The sequence below is a fragment of the Entelurus aequoreus genome, linkage group LG14, assembly GCF_033978785.1.
Source record: "Entelurus aequoreus isolate RoL-2023_Sb linkage group LG14, RoL_Eaeq_v1.1, whole genome shotgun sequence".
NCBI lineage: Eukaryota > Metazoa > Chordata > Actinopteri > Syngnathiformes > Syngnathidae > Entelurus > Entelurus aequoreus.
Window position 1 is genome coordinate 8,831,536 of NC_084744.1, and position 16,314 is coordinate 8,847,849.

Below are 16,314 nucleotides of genomic sequence, written 5' to 3' on the forward strand. Positions count from 1 at the left end.
TACATATTTTCCTAATTTGAAGCATACGGTGGCGTATTAATTTCACAGACGCATCACAACGTTCACTTTCCCTTCAATAAAAACACGACTACTAATCATGGCAGACTTGATGAGAGACAACAAAGACTACTTTGGAACAAATGATGATTCAGAAACTTCTATTTTTGATCCTGAATATAAGGATGATGAGCTACAAGTTTTAGAAGCTGTGTGCTAAACAGATGCAGCTTTAGTCAAACACTAAGCATTATGTAGCAGTATTGCTAAGTGCTAAACAAGATATACAAACATAATAAAACAATGACTTACCGTACAATGTCTGCTTACAAAGGGATAAAGACTGACGAGATGTTTATATTTTCCCCTTTACATCAGCAACTCATCATAATCCTCACAAAGGGTTAAAAAAAAGTGTTTTTTCAAGTCTTTCTGGCCATCTACGGGTCTAAGTTGGATGTCAAAGTTGGCCAACTCGTGGGTTTAAGTCCACAACCTTCTACTATCCAGGTGAGAGGCATGATTTATAATCTAGAACTAACTGTCACCAACTCAGAGGCGATGCATCAGCTCAATATGTCAATATAGCAGCATAAACTAAATAGTTTGTCTGTATTAGCGCTTATAATAACAATATCTCTAATACAGTATTGCTAAGTGCTAAACAAGATATACAAACATAACAAAACAACCACTTACTGTACATTGTCTGCTCTCACTGGGATACATATGGATGGGATGTTTATATCTTTCAGCACAGGACATGTCTTCCTCTATAAGATGATAAAAAGCATGTGTTCTTGTCTAATCAATCGTTACAACAACACAACTATACTGCAAGTGATACAAATGTAGGCACTTACAGGGCTGGTGAAAGGTTATTATTTTGTTATACATGCATAAAGGTATACAGAAGTTCAACATAACTAATGTAGAAAGTAAATAGCGTCGTAAGAATGAAAGGTAACAAAACAAGCCTTGGTATCTAGCAGTTAGCTTGTGAGCTAGATGCTAACAGACCAAGTAATTAAGTAATGGCACGACGTTATAGTCACTGAAGACGTTTAAAGACAAGTTTTAGTATCTCGCAAGAGAAATTCAAACGTGAACAAAGTTACTCACTTTATATTGAAGCACGACGCCTTGTCAATCAAACATTAAACAAGTTCTGATCACCTTTTTGTGCCAGCTGCTGTACCGATGTGTTCAATGCCCCCTCTAGCGTCGTAATAAGGAGCTACATGCAAACAATGATTCATGACACAAAAACTAAATAATCACTAAATATGTGTTGGAGACAGCTTTAAAAATACAAAAACTTAATTGGGGTTTTACAATTTAAAAAGATGCTTTTAATGAAGTTCCTGCAATAATTAGTTTTGCAAGTGCATGTAAACAAATAGACATCTTATAAGGAGCCGCAGCATTGGCTGCTGTGACGCGAGGAATTTCGGCCGCCATCTTGAAGTGGTGATGAGGAGCCGGCGAGCAGCCTAAACTGACATTTGACAGGTAGAAAACAAAGATGCTAAACTGACAGTTGATAGGTAGAAAAAAAAAGATGCTAAACTGACAGTTGACAGGTAGAAAACAAAGATGCTAAACTGACAGTTGACAGGTAGAAAACAAAGATGTTCAGCGTTTTCCTGCTCAAATGAGCGGACTGTTGGTAAGATTTAACATTAACGTACTATTGGTTGTATTTTGTGAAAAAAATATTACTATATTATCATAGTTCTCTGCAAACCTATGGTGGCATCATGCCTTCAGTGTGCATATTGTATATAGTTCTCTGTAAACCTATGATATGTTCTATTTTGTCTTAATTATTTTGTCAGAATGCACCAGAATGCTTCATTTGTATGTGAAAATCACAAATAAATCTTCTGGGGGAGGATGACCCCCCTACAGGGGTTTGGTTTACAAACTTTCAGCCCCACCTAAAACAAAATTCACCAGCCGCCACTGATTATGAAGCATTCTCATTTTAGGCAAAGTATAAGACAATACTTTCTTAACAGTATAATTGTAACCAGGAATAAGTCTTCAAGTAACAATATTCAAATACTGACATTGTTGGGTAAGACAGAATTTGGTTTTATTCTGAATCCAGTGAAACAGATTGGTGGTTTTAGCTGATATAAAGACTTTCAGGTGTTTATATATGTTTATGTTTAAGTATTTGGCAGACGCTTTTACCCAAAGCGACATACATAAAAAAGACATATAAAACAATCACCTTGCAAGCAGAGGTGTGTCTGAGCATGCTGCCAGCAGAGGAGTTAGCAGAGGGGCCTGCAGCTCCAGCTGCAGAGGAAACGTGGGTTCGACTCCGCGTCATGACACATGTAGTAATATGTTACATGTATTAATACATGTAGTAATATGTTACTACATGTAATAATACATGTATACATGTCTTCTTTGTTCGTCTGTCGGGTCGACGAGGACCACTCTAGTCATCCTAGGGTTTCTGGGACTGGCTCTGTCTGTGCGTGTGCAGATGGCCGACGAGGCACGGAGGGTTCCGGTACAAAAGGGACATGGGATGAGTGGGACGTCTCCAGGAGGGTTGACGGCACGGGCTTTTCGGGCTTGCCTTTTCTTTTCTGCGGTGGTGGTCCTGTTTGCTTCGCACAACTTGGCGCCTTTGTGGATGGAGGAGCGCCAAGTGGCTCCATCCATTGTGGATTGTTCCCACGTGTCTGGGTTGATGGCAAATGCTTTCAATGAGGCTTTGAGTGTATCTTTGAAGTGTTTCTTCTGCCCACCCCCGACCGGGGCTGCTGGCCCTGCTGCAGCTCGCCGTACAAAAGTATTTTGGGCAGCCTCTTGTCTTGCATACGGGCTACGTGACCTGCATCAGGATGGTGAAGATGCTGGGGAGACCGGCTTTAGCCAGTACTTCTGTATCTGGGACTTTGTCCTGCCACTTGATGCCGAGGATCTTCCCGAGACTTGCTGTGTGGAAGTGACTTAGCTTTCTAGCACTGTCCATGTCTCGCATGCATTGAGTTAAAGTACCAATGATTGTCACACACACACTAGGTGTGGGGAAATGTGTCCTCTGCATTTGACCCATCCCCTTGTTCACACCCTGGGAGGTGAGGGGAGCAGTGAGCAGCAGCGGTGGCCGCGCCCGGGGATCATTTTTGGTGATTTAACCCCCGATTCCAACCCTTGATGCTGAGTGCCAAGCAGGGAGGTAATGGGTCCCATTTTTATAGTCTTTGGTATGACTCGGCCGGGGTTTGAACTCACAACCTACCAATCTCAGGGCGGACACTTTAACCACAAGGCCACTGAGTAGGTTATGAGCAGTGTGCTGCCAAGGTAGGTGAAGCGGTTCATTGTGTTGAGTCTCTGGCCGTTGACAGTGATGTTGGGCTCAACGTAGGGCTTTCCGGGCTGATGTCTTCTTTGTGTGGACCGTAAGACCAAAGTTTGTGCAGGCGCTGGAGAACATGTCAACGCTGCGTTGCATGTCGGCTTCTGAGACAGAGTTGAGGGCACAGTCGTCAGCGAACAGCCATTTTCTGATGATGTCTGACATAACTTTGGTTTTTGCTCCGATGTAATAATACATGTATACATGTATTATTACTTGTATACATGTATTATTACATGTAATATGTTACTAGATGTAATAATACATGCATACGTGTATTATTACATGTAATTTGTTACTAGATGTAATAATACATTCATACATGTATTATTACATGTAATATGTTACTAGATGTAATAATGCATGTATACATGTATTATTACATGTAATATGTTGCCATAAGTAATAATGTATGTATACATGTATTATTACATGTAATATGTTACTAGATGTAATAATACATTCATACATGTATTATTACATGTAATATGTTACTAGATGTAATAATGCATGTATACATGTATTATTACATGTAATATGTTGCTATAAGTAATAATGCATGTATACATGTATTATTACATGTAATATGTTACTAGATGTAATAATACATGTACACATGTATTTTTACATGTGTACATGTATTATTACATGTAATGTTACTATATGTAATAATACATTTATGCATGTATTATTACATGTATACATGTATTACATGTATACATGTATTACATGTAATATGTTACTAGATGTAATAATACATGTATACATGTATTATTACATGTATACATGTATTATTACATGTATACATGTATTATTACATGTAATAATACATGTATTACATGTAATATGTTACTAGATGTAATAATACATGTATACATGTATTATTTCATGTATACATGTATTATTACACGTATACATGTATTATTACATGTAATATGTTACTAGATGTAATAATACATGTATACATGTATTATTTCATGTATACATGTATTATTACACGTATACATGTATTATTACATGTAATATGTTACTAGATGTAATAATACATGTATTATTACACGTAATATCAATCAATCAATCAATGTTTATTTATATATCCCTAAATCACATGTGTCTCAAAGGGCTGTACAAGCCACAACGACATCCTCGGTACAGAGCCCACATACGGGCAAGGAAAAAGTCACCCCAGTGGGACGTCGGTGAATGACTATGAGAAACCTTGGAGAGGACCGCATATGTGGGTAACCCCCCCCCCCCCCCCCCCCCCCCCCCTCTAGGAGAGACCGAAAGCAATGGATGTCGAGTGGGTCTGACATAACATTGTGAAAGTCCAGTCCACAGTGGTAATATGTTACTAGATGTAATAATACATATATACATGTATTATAATACATGTATACATGTATTATAATACATGTATACATGTATTATCACAGGTAATAACATATTATTACAGGTAATAATGTATTATTACCTGTACTAATACATGTATTATTTCATGTAATACAAGCGGTAGAAAATGGATGGATGGATGTTACATGTAATATCTTAATACATGTAATACTGTATACATGTGTTTTTACATGTAATAACATATCACATGTATTAATACATGTTGTATTGTTACATGTTATATTATTACATGTAATAATACAACATGTATTATTATATGTATTATCTTATTACATGTAATACGTATACATGTGTTTTTACATGTAATAACATATCACATGTATTAATACATGTTGTATTATTACAGGTAATATGTTACATGTAATATCGTACTACCTGTAATAATGTATACATGTTATTACATGCAATACCACATGTAATAATATATATTACATGTAATATTACATGTAATAACATGTATTGTTACATGCAATACAAAGTTTGTTGTATCCTGTTGGTCCTCAGACATACTGGGAGTCTAGGAAGTTTCCCTTTAGATCAGTGTTTCTTAACCATAGGGTCGTTAGCACCCCCAAAAGGGCCGCCAAAAAAGATGTGTTTCTCTATGGACCACAGCGCTACCCAGTTGTAATACACTTTTCCACCACTTGTGGCAGTAATGACAATATCAAACAAACAGAAGACGTCTGGAGCTAAAGTAGTAGGGAAGCTTCCTCAGCGCAGAAAATAAAAGTAAAGTGGTGAAGCTGTATTTTAATTTGCACTTTATATTTATTGAGAGTTTAGTTAAGAAAAATATTCATTATTAATTAAGTTGATCTATTTCAGCACAACATAATTCTATATAAAGCTTTCTTTTGTCAGTTATTTATGAGTCCTGTCTGATTAGTACGTATTTTTCTGACCTCAGCCAAAGCGGTTTATGTGTTCAAAAAATATTAATATTTGTGGTCACACATGCTTTCATGTCACGTGACAAGGGTAGAAACTGTAAGTAGGTTGGATATATTTATTGAATATGATTCAAATCAAGGGTAAGAGGACTAATTCAGAACCATGAGGATGAAGCGACACAGCCCTGCTTGATGACAACATGGTGATGTAGCTCCCTCTAGTGGCTAACTACCGACATTACAACTACCAGCTGTGCCTGAGCGTGGACGCGTGTGATAATTATTTGATGTCTATTCATCTCTATTGTATATTTATATAATTTAAAACTGTTTGTTTTTGTGATTCTAAATCAGGGATGTTCTACTAAATTGTTTTTGGGGGCCGCATTTCCGGTGGGTGGGACTTCTCCCTTCCTTTCTTATTTTGTATACTCCGTAGAAGCAGTGTCCTCTACAGTAGACGTTTGACGGGTTTGGTTTGCTGTTTTTAAGCACCTTCTGCCAGCAAGCTAATCAAAGATGATCTATATGACAAAGATCATCTATACGTGTTCTGCTGCAAAAGCGTTGGTCCCCAAGTTTTGAAGTGAACCTGGGGGGGCCGGTGTGGTTTCATTCCCGGCACGCTAGTTGAATGGCTCTGTTCTAGATTATTTATTTTGACATGTTTTTGTGTCGGTTGAATAAATGTCATCATTTTTCACGACTGTTAGAATATTGTTTCGATTATACATTCAGATCCTCTGGGCCAGTGGTTCTTAACCTGGGGTCGATCGAACCCTAAGGGTTCGGTGAGTCGGGCTCAGGGGTTCGGCGGAGGTCAAGACACACCCGACTCATCGTGTAAATAAAAACTTCTCCCCATCGGCGTATTATGGATACGGCAACAGCTGACTGATTTGCAGGTGTGCAATTTGTTGTGAGTGTATGCAGTTTAAGTGTTGGTTTTGTTCTTTGAACAAGGTGATGTTCATGCACGGTTCATTTTGTGCACCAGTAAAAAAAAAACATGGTAACACTTTAGTATTGGGAACATATTCACCATTAATTAGTTGCTTATTAACATGCAAATTAGTAATATATTGGCTCTTAACTAGTCATTATTAAGTACTTATTAATGCCTTATTCGGCATGGCCTTATTATAACCCTAACCCTCTAACCCTGACCCTAACCTTAACCAAATAACTCTAAATTAAGTCTTTATTACTTAGAATATGTTCCCCTAGTGTCCAAATAACTCTAAATTAAGTCTTTGTTACTTAGAATATATGTTCCCCATACTAAAGGGTTACCAAAAACATATAACTTTGTCTTGAGTCTGAAAAAAACAACATTTTATTTTTCACTAAAGAAGGGTTCGGTGAATGCGCATATGAAACTGCTGGGGTTCGGTACCTCCAACAAGGTTAAGAACCACTGCTCTGGGCCCTACGATGAGGTAGCGACTTGTCCAGGGTGTACCCCGCCTTCCGCCCGAATGCAGCTGAGATAGGCTCCAGCATCCCCCAGCAACCCGAAAGGGACAAGCGGTAGGAAATGGATGGATAGATTCTGATCCTCTGCACAGTTCCAAACTGTATGAAGCTGGCAACGGACCTGTTAAGCGGACCCCGAGCCAGGATTCTTCAACTTGTGAAAACATCATGAAACTGTTTTGAAGATTCACGATCACTGCAGGGGACTTTAAGGCTGTTGACTCTCAGACTGTTGACACTGCAGGCCAAAGTGGCCCAAATCGGATTTTTTTTAAATCTGATTTTTTTCCAGCTGACTCCGCCAGGGCTGCACTTTGTCACCGGTTCTGTTTACAACTTTTATGGGGAGACTTTGTAGGCGCAGTCAGGGCGTTGAGGGGATCCGGTTTGGTGGCTGTAGGACTCGGTCTCTGCTTTCTGCGGATGATGTGGTCCTGATTGTCATGATTTGTTGGTGGTGAAACCCAAGATGCAGAGATGGCAGGCGTGTTACAGGAAAACATGACTTTAATAGAATATCTGCAGACAGGATAACAGGAAACAGGAGACAGGACACCAGGATAACCGGGGACAGCAAACAATCCTCAAGCTAAATACGAACCCCGCAGAGAGTTGGTGGGCTGTCTGGACGAAACAAAACATGATCCGGGCAACGGATCATCACACTGATGGCTTCATCTGGCCACTGGATCGGTTCTCAGCCGAGTGTGAAGCAAGTGGGACGACAATCAGCACCTCCAAGTCTGTGGTTCTCGCCTGGAAAAGGGTGGTGCGATTTTGTTTTTTTTATAGCCAGACCTGTGTTTATTTTCCTTGCTGACGGTTTTGGCCACAACTGTTGCCTTCCTCCGAGGTTGTGACGTGTCTGGTCGGCTGATTTAAACAGTTTTTGGCGCTGTCTTCCTGCTTGTAGTAACAAGCGGACAGTGCCACAAATCACGCGTTGGAGAAAGTGGCAGAGCCTCTAACGTCAGGAAGAAAGAGCATAGAAAAGAATGTGAAAAGGAAACATGAAAAGCAAGCACACGAGCCACCACAACGGAAGTCTGCCGTATCAGACCACTGCAAGAGGGAGAACCACCTCATGGATTGGGACAACGTACATGTCATCGGCACTAAGAGCAACAAAGACCATCGTTGGATCAGAGAAGCCATCTAGATCTGGAAGTGTGCCGCCCAGACTGTGAACCGGGATGAGGGGGCGTACCAACTTCCCTGCACCATGGGACACAGTCCTGAAGAGGTCGGACTGCAGATGGCGCTGTCAGCCTGCTACTACAAGCAGGAAGACAGCGCCAAAAACTGTTTAAATCAGCTGACCAGACAACCTCTGAGGAAGGCAACAGTTGTGACTGAAACCGTCAGGTACGGAAATAAACACAGGTCTGGCAATAAGAATAACAATCGCATAATTTTTGGAAGACCAAATGAACCTCTTTGGATTACTGGAAAAGATTGGTGTGCCAACTCTGGGATGGGGAGGAGATCTTGCCCCAAGTGGAGGAGTTCAAGTACATACCAGAGTCTTGTTCTCGAGTGAGGGAAGAGTGGATTGTGAGATGGACAGGCGGCTCGGTGCGGCGTCTTCAGTGATGCGGACCCTGTGTCGGTCCGCCGTGGTGATGAAGGAGCTGAGCCGGAAGGCAAAGCTCTCAATTTACTGATCGATCTACGTTCCTATCCTCACCTCTTGGGTTATGACTGAAAGGACAAGATCACAGGTTCAAGGGGCTGAAATAAGTTTCCTCCGTCGGGGGTGGGGCTCTCCCTTAGAGATAGGGTGAGAAGTTATGTCATTGGGAGGAGCTCAGAGTAAAGCCACTGCTCCTCCACATGGAGAGGAGCCACATGAGGTGGTTTGGGCATCTGGTCAGGATGTCTCCCAAACGCCTCCCTGGAGAGGTGTTTAGGGCACGTCCGACCGGTCGACCTAGGACACGTTGGAAAGTCTATGTTTTGCCTCAAAATCCCCGGGAGGAGCTAGACTAAGTAGCTGGGGAGAGGGAAGTCTGGGCTTCTCTGCTTAGGCTGCTTCCCCCGCGACCTGACATTAGATCAGTGGAAGAAGATGGATGGATGGACCACTAAGTACTTAGTGAGCTACGCTAATTGTGGGAGGACCAACAAATGTTGGGTGGAATTAGTGACAGGGATGGTTAACATTTATTGCGCATCACATTCTGATGACCTTGACAGCAGCTGGAGAGCCAACATGGCAGATGGCAGACAGGACCTGATCATCTGTCCTGGTAAAATGAAGTGGCTCACACTCTTTCAGGTCCAGATTGAGTCTTCTTGACCTCCAGTCCAAGTCTCAAGAGCTAGACTCTTTGGTGAGCCAATGAATTATGGATTTTAATTTCAAACAGCAACTATCCTGACTCACTAAATGTCCATCCATCCATTTTTTACCTCTTGTCCCTTTTGGGGTGCTGGGGCCTATCTCAGCTGCACTCGGGCTGAAGGCGGGGTCTCACTAAATGTATTCTTGCTGCAACAATCAAACATGTGATGTTAATTATGAATAATCCAGACTTTTATGTTTGATATTTGTCTTCGTTAAGACATAAATCTTTGATTTCCTGTCTCAAATGTGTTGTTTATTTTAAATTATTGGTATTTGTTTTGAACATAATATAAATGTATGTCCCTTCATTTTTTAAACATTTCCATGAAGCAGGCAACATTTAAATATTTGTATGGCTAAACAAGTATTTTATACATTTAAAGACAATCCTTTGTGTTAGTATGAATTATTAGTAAGGCTATGAATCTCTAATGATTCGATCCGATTCCTGGGTTGATGATTCGATTCTGAATCCAATTTCAATTCAAACTGATTCTCACAATGCATTATTTGGTGTAAAAAATATTATGAAACAGGTTACAGGTTAGAAAAGATCATTCTCCTTCTAACTAAAAAGGTATTTAATTTTTTTTAAATTTTTATTTAAAAAAATGTTTTTGTTTTTTTATTGATAATTGGAATTTAAATATTTCTTTAGAATCGGGATTAATATATATATTTTTTTGTGTGCAGTTATTTGTTATCTTTATTTGTATCAATATTAATTCCCCCCCGCCCCCCTTCTTTTTACTCGATTCTCCAATTGTTTTGGTCTTATTTCTTTAGATCGTGTTTCTATCAATAAAACAAACAAAAACTACTCACTGCTCCTATCATTTTGGACATGGATAATGCAAATAAATGAAACAACTGAGAGGACGTTATGATGATATTTAAACAAGTAGAGGAGTATATATACAGAAATAATTTCTAAAAAGGTATTGAGGTCAGTAATTGAAGGGGATCAATGGGTTAAAATAATCAAAAATGTACTGAGTGTTTCTGAATTTTTATCGGTTAAGACAACAAAAATATATCTAAAAGTCCAAAGTTATTTTGTTTGTGTGGTAGTCATTTTGTTTTAGGTAACGTGCCAACGATATTGATCTGTTTTCTCTTAAAATACTTAGTGAAATAAATTAAACCCTTTATTGACACATGCATTTGTAACTAAAACAAAACACCTACATGTCTTATTATTAATATTATTAATAATAATAATAATAATAATAATAATAATTATTATTATTATAAAATACTAATAATTATTATTATTACAAGAATAATAATAATTATTATTATTAAACATGTAATTCCATCTACTATACCGAAAATGTGGTCTGATTACAAAAACATTTGAAAAAGTATATTATTATGGTTAGTATTAATGATATTATCATTATTACTATTATTATTATTATTATTATTATTATTATTACTATCATCATAATAATAATTATTAGTATTTTATAATAATAATTATGATCAATAATATTATTATTATTATCATTATTATTATTACTACTAATATTGTATGATAATAATAAAGAATAATAATACATACTAATACTACTAATAATAATTATTATTATTATAATAATACGTGTTATTATGTTATTAATGTTATTAATTTCAATTTAATAATTATCATTAGTATTTTATAATACTTATTATCACTAAAATAATATTATGATTATTATTACCACTACTACTAATATTATATAATAATAATACACAATAATAATAAATAATAATAATTAGAATAATAATTATCATTATTATAATAATATGTCTCATTTTTATGTTATTAATGTTCTTCTTATTATCATTATAATTATTATTAGTATTTCATAATAATAATAATAATTATTATTATCACTAATAATAATATTATCATAATTATTATTATTACTTTTTCTACTAATATTGTAACAATAATATTAGTTACTATTATTATTTATTATTATTGTTTATTATTATTATTATTATAATACTATGTATTATGAATAATGTTATTATTAATGTTATTATCATTATAATAATTAGTATTTTATAATAATCGAAATAATAATAATAATTATCATTATAATAACAATTATGTCCAAAGACATGCACCTGGGGATAGGTTGAATGACAACACTAAATTGGCCCTAGTGTGTGATTGTGAGTGTGAATGTTGTCTGTCCATCTGTGTTGGCCCTGCGATGAGGTGGCGACTTGTCCAGGCTGTACCCCGCCTTCCGCCCGATTGTAGCTGAGATAGGCTCCAGCGCCCCCCGCGACCCCGAAGGGAATAAGCGGTAGAAAATGGATGGATGGATAACAATTATTCGTATTTTATAATAAAAAAAATTATTATTATTATCATTATAATACTTATTACCACTACTACTAATACTATATAATGATGATAATACACAATAATGATAAAAAACAATAATTAGAATAATAATTATCATTATTATAATAATACGTCTCATTTTTATGTTATTATTAATGTTATTCTTATCATCATTATCATTTTTTTAGTATTTCACAACAATAATAATTCTTATTATCACTAATAATAATATTATAATTATTATTACTATTTCTACTAATATTGTATAATAACAATAAACAATAATAAAAAAAGAAGTAATTATTATTGTTATTATTATTATTATACATATTATTATTATTATAATACTACGCATTATTAATAATGTTATTAATAATGTTATTATCATTATCATTATAATAATTAGTGTTTTATAATAATCCGAATAATTATTATTATCATCATTATAATAATAATAATTAGTAGTATTTTATAATAATTATTATTATTGTCATTATAATAATCATTAGTAGTATTTTATATTATTATTATTATTATTATTATTATTATTATTATTATTATTATTATTATTATTATTATTATTATTAGTAGTAGTAGTATTGTTATTATTATATAATTCCCAGGTAACAGGTGGACCACCAGCTAACACCGTAATGAGCCTTAAAAAAGCACCCGGTGAAAACCAAAATGCAGGGGCGCGACACTTGGCGTCATTACGGTAGCCACTGCCTGTGTTGTCTGACGGACTGCAGCCGGTGTTGCATTGAAGGACGCCGCGCCGAACAGGTAATAAAAACCCAGCAAAACAACCGCCCTTTCTTCTTTTAACTGTTTTCAATCCGCTAAATGTGACTCTATGACGGCAAACCCAAGCTTGAATCGACCATTGCTCGTCGTTTGAATCCGCATCCGGCGGCTTTTGGCTTCTTGCTATGTCATCTTTTGTTTTTTTAAACATGACCGATAATGAAACACATTTGACTGAGCTGAATGGCTGACTCACGTGTTTGCAATCAGTTTTGTTGGATCGGAATGAGTGAATGAATCATGAATGAATGGATGAATGAATGAATGAATGAATGAATGAATGAATGGGGTTTGGCTGCGCGTGAATTTCCGCATTGGACCTCATTAACACTGCAGGAAGGTAAGAAGCTTTTATTTCTGTAGAAACATAACTTGTAGTGTCGGTAACTACTAACTATATATGTATATATATATACATGTATAGATGTATATATATATATACATGTATATCTGTATATATATACATGTATATATGTATATATATATATATTATTTCATTGTTCAATGTTATGCGTTGTGAAGCCTAATGGCATGCAGCTGTCCGATAATGGAAGCATACCTCATCTCCACAAAGGGACTGACTATTGATTTCTGTGGTCGTGAGCACTTCATCATGGTGCATGTATGAAGTCTGGCACTGGGACTGGGACTGGGACTGGGACTCCGCCCCGCCTTGCTGTGAGGGACTGCATGCATAGGGGCCTCCAGCTGGGGGGGGGGGGGGGGGGGGGGGGGGGGTCCAACTCATTTCATGGAGGGCCACATTGCAGTCATGGTTAATTAATAGAAGAGTATTCACGCATGAGGATATTGTGACGCTATATGCAATTGATTATTAGATATTTTTTATGTACACCGTTTAAAAAATAAAATCGGTAGATTTTGCGACAAAAAGTGGCAGCTTTGTCGAATTTTACGGTTTAAATAAAATAAAATAAAATTTACATCAAAAAGTGTTCGTTTTTTTTACAGCCTGTTTATGCTAATTTTTCCAACATTCTAGAACCACTTTCACACAAAAAAAGTGTCATCAAAGAGCAAACCGGTGAAATGTAACAGGAAAAAGTTGTAACGTTGACATATAACACAACGTTTTTACTTTAAAACTGTCATTGCTCCAAAAATTATACACATTTATAATCCATTGATTGACCCCAATTTTTTAGCATTCAAAGTCATAATATGTCATGAATTAATATATTATTATATGACTTATTTTTAACACTTTTGTGACACTTCTGGATCCTTGAGAAGTCCTAAAATAATGCATCAAAATCAATGAATTTTGTGTTTTTGCAATAAAAAACAAGGTTTTCTTTGGGGGAAAAAAAGCCCATCCATCCATCCATCTTCTTCCGCTTATCTGAGGTCGGGTCGCGGGGGCAGCAGCCTAAGCAGAGAAGCCCCGACTTCCCTCTCCCCAGCCACTTGGTCCAGCTCCTCCCGGGGGATCCCGAGGCGTTCCCAGGTCAGCCGGGAGACATAGTCTTCCCAAGGAGTCCTGGGTCTTCCCCGTGGCCTCCTACCGGTCGGACGTGCCCGAAACACCTCCCTAGGGAGGCGTTCGGGTAGCATCCTGACCAGATGCCCGAAACCACCTCATCTGGCATTTATACAATTGATTGACCCCAATTTTTTAGCATTGAAAGTCATAATATGTAATTAATTAATATATTATTATATGATTTATTTTTTAACACTTTTGTGACACTTCTGGATCCTTGAAAAGTCCTATTATATGCACCTGCTCAGTGGCCTTGTGGTTAGAGTCTCCGCCCTGAGATTGGTAGGTTGTGAGTTCAAACCCCGGCCGAGCAGTGGCGTGCAGTCACTAGAGGCAGGGGAGGCGGGGCCTCACCTGCCATCATGGAAAGAAAAAAAAAAGAAAAAAAAAAAAATTAAATTGTTATATGTATCCAGTGATTATACTAAAGTTATTTTCCATTTAACTTCACCAGTTTTAGATTATTTTTATTTTTATTTTCACATTTGCCGTTCAAATACTGAGAAGAGACGGTGCGGTGATCAGCAGCCAGTTGAGGCACTTGTGCCTCACCATGGATTGCGACTCGGCTAACTGCTGGCCTGCTGTGCAGTGAGAGCGTATTGCTATATGAATTATATTATACATTTCCATAGTTTAGTTAGCTGAGGTATATAATGTACAGTGTATTTTGTCAACAACTGTATGTGTGTAACGTATTTTTAGTGCTGAGCGATCATAAATCTGCTGCGGAGACACACTGTGTGAGGCTCGTATCATAACCCCGCCTCCTGGTGCCTAGCACCTCCGCCGCAGAACGCACCGCCCCACGGGAGCACCGCGGCCACACCAACCAAAGCCCACACCCAAACCCTCCACGTGCAAGACCGAATCCACCCAAAAAAAGTCACTTAACAAGAAGCCAAAAAGTGCAAAAACAACAATGCTCGCGCTGCAGGAGCCGCGAACGACCGCAGGGACACAACATTAGGTACACCTGCACTGCAGGTTCATATGTTTGTAAATTTGACTGTGATGATGCAGTCGTGCCTCACCAGACATTAACCTCACCGCACGCCACTGCAGCCGAGTCAGACCAAAGACTATAAAAATGGGACCCATTACCTCCCTGCTTGGCACTCAGCATCAAGGGTTGGAATTGGGGGTTAAATCACCAAAATGATTCCCGGCCGCGGCCACCGCTGCGGCTCACTGCTCCCCTCGACTCCCAGGGGGTGAACAAGGGGATGGGTCGAATGCAGAGGACAAATTTCACCACACCTGGTGTGTGTGTGACAATCATTGGTACTTTAACTTTTAACTTTAATATCATAGGCTCCAGCACCCCCCGCGACCCCAAAAGGGACAAGCGGTAGCAAATGGATGGATGGATGGATGATTTAATTTGAACACTTTTGTGACACTTCTGGATCCCAGAGAAGTCAGATTTTCTAAAACAAATGATAATGAATGAAAATCAATTTTGTTATGAATGATTTACTTATTCAAGGCTTCAATTACTTTACATTAAATATTTCATTTTGAAAAATGTCTTCGGGGAAATTTTGTGTTTTTGCATAAAAAAAGGGTTTTCTTTGGGGAAAAAAGGCATAAAACAAAAAGAAAAACCTTTATGGCAATGGATAGATCTGAAGTTGATCTATAGATTTTCAAGTGCTGAAAATAAATAAAATATTAATATATGACTTATTTTTAAAACTTCAATGACTGGGACCCTTTTTTAACGTTCACCAACATTGTGGGGAGCCCTAATGGTTACAATAATTACAGTATTGTATTGGTTTTGAAATGAAAAATATCATAATGGTCCCCCGCATGCTTTAAGTTTTCGGTGTGCATTGCATTGAAATCACAAGTCAAGCAGATATTGAAATATTTGTTTTTATTTGAACAAAAAAAAAAAATGTTTGGAATGTGTGATAAATATAATCATGATAATAATAATAGATTTTATTTGTAAAAAGCACTTTACATTGAGCAAACAACCTCAAAGTGCTACAGTGTATTAAAAAATAAATTAATTAATAAAAATAAAAAGATAATAAAAAATAAAATAAAAATAAAAACTAGAACAGCCTAATAGCTAGAACTAGTATGCATATATCTAAAAACAGGCTTTTAAAAAAAGAAGGGTTTTTATGCCTTTTT

The 16,314-nt window shown here is 37.3% G+C and overlaps 1 protein-coding gene across 7 annotated transcripts in view; it reads left to right on the plus strand.

Annotated features, from left to right (window-relative positions):
* Positions 1-12,551: 12,551 nt before the first annotated feature.
* The window catches only part of map2 (microtubule-associated protein 2), a 256,627-nt gene continuing 252,864 nt past the window's right edge, over positions 12,552-16,314 (plus strand). For all 7 annotated transcript variants that reach the window (XM_062068869.1, XM_062068871.1, XM_062068872.1 and 4 more), the window contains exon 1: positions 12,552-12,641. The gene's annotated coding sequence lies outside the window, so the exon portion shown is untranslated. The remainder of the gene's footprint in view (positions 12,642-16,314) is intronic.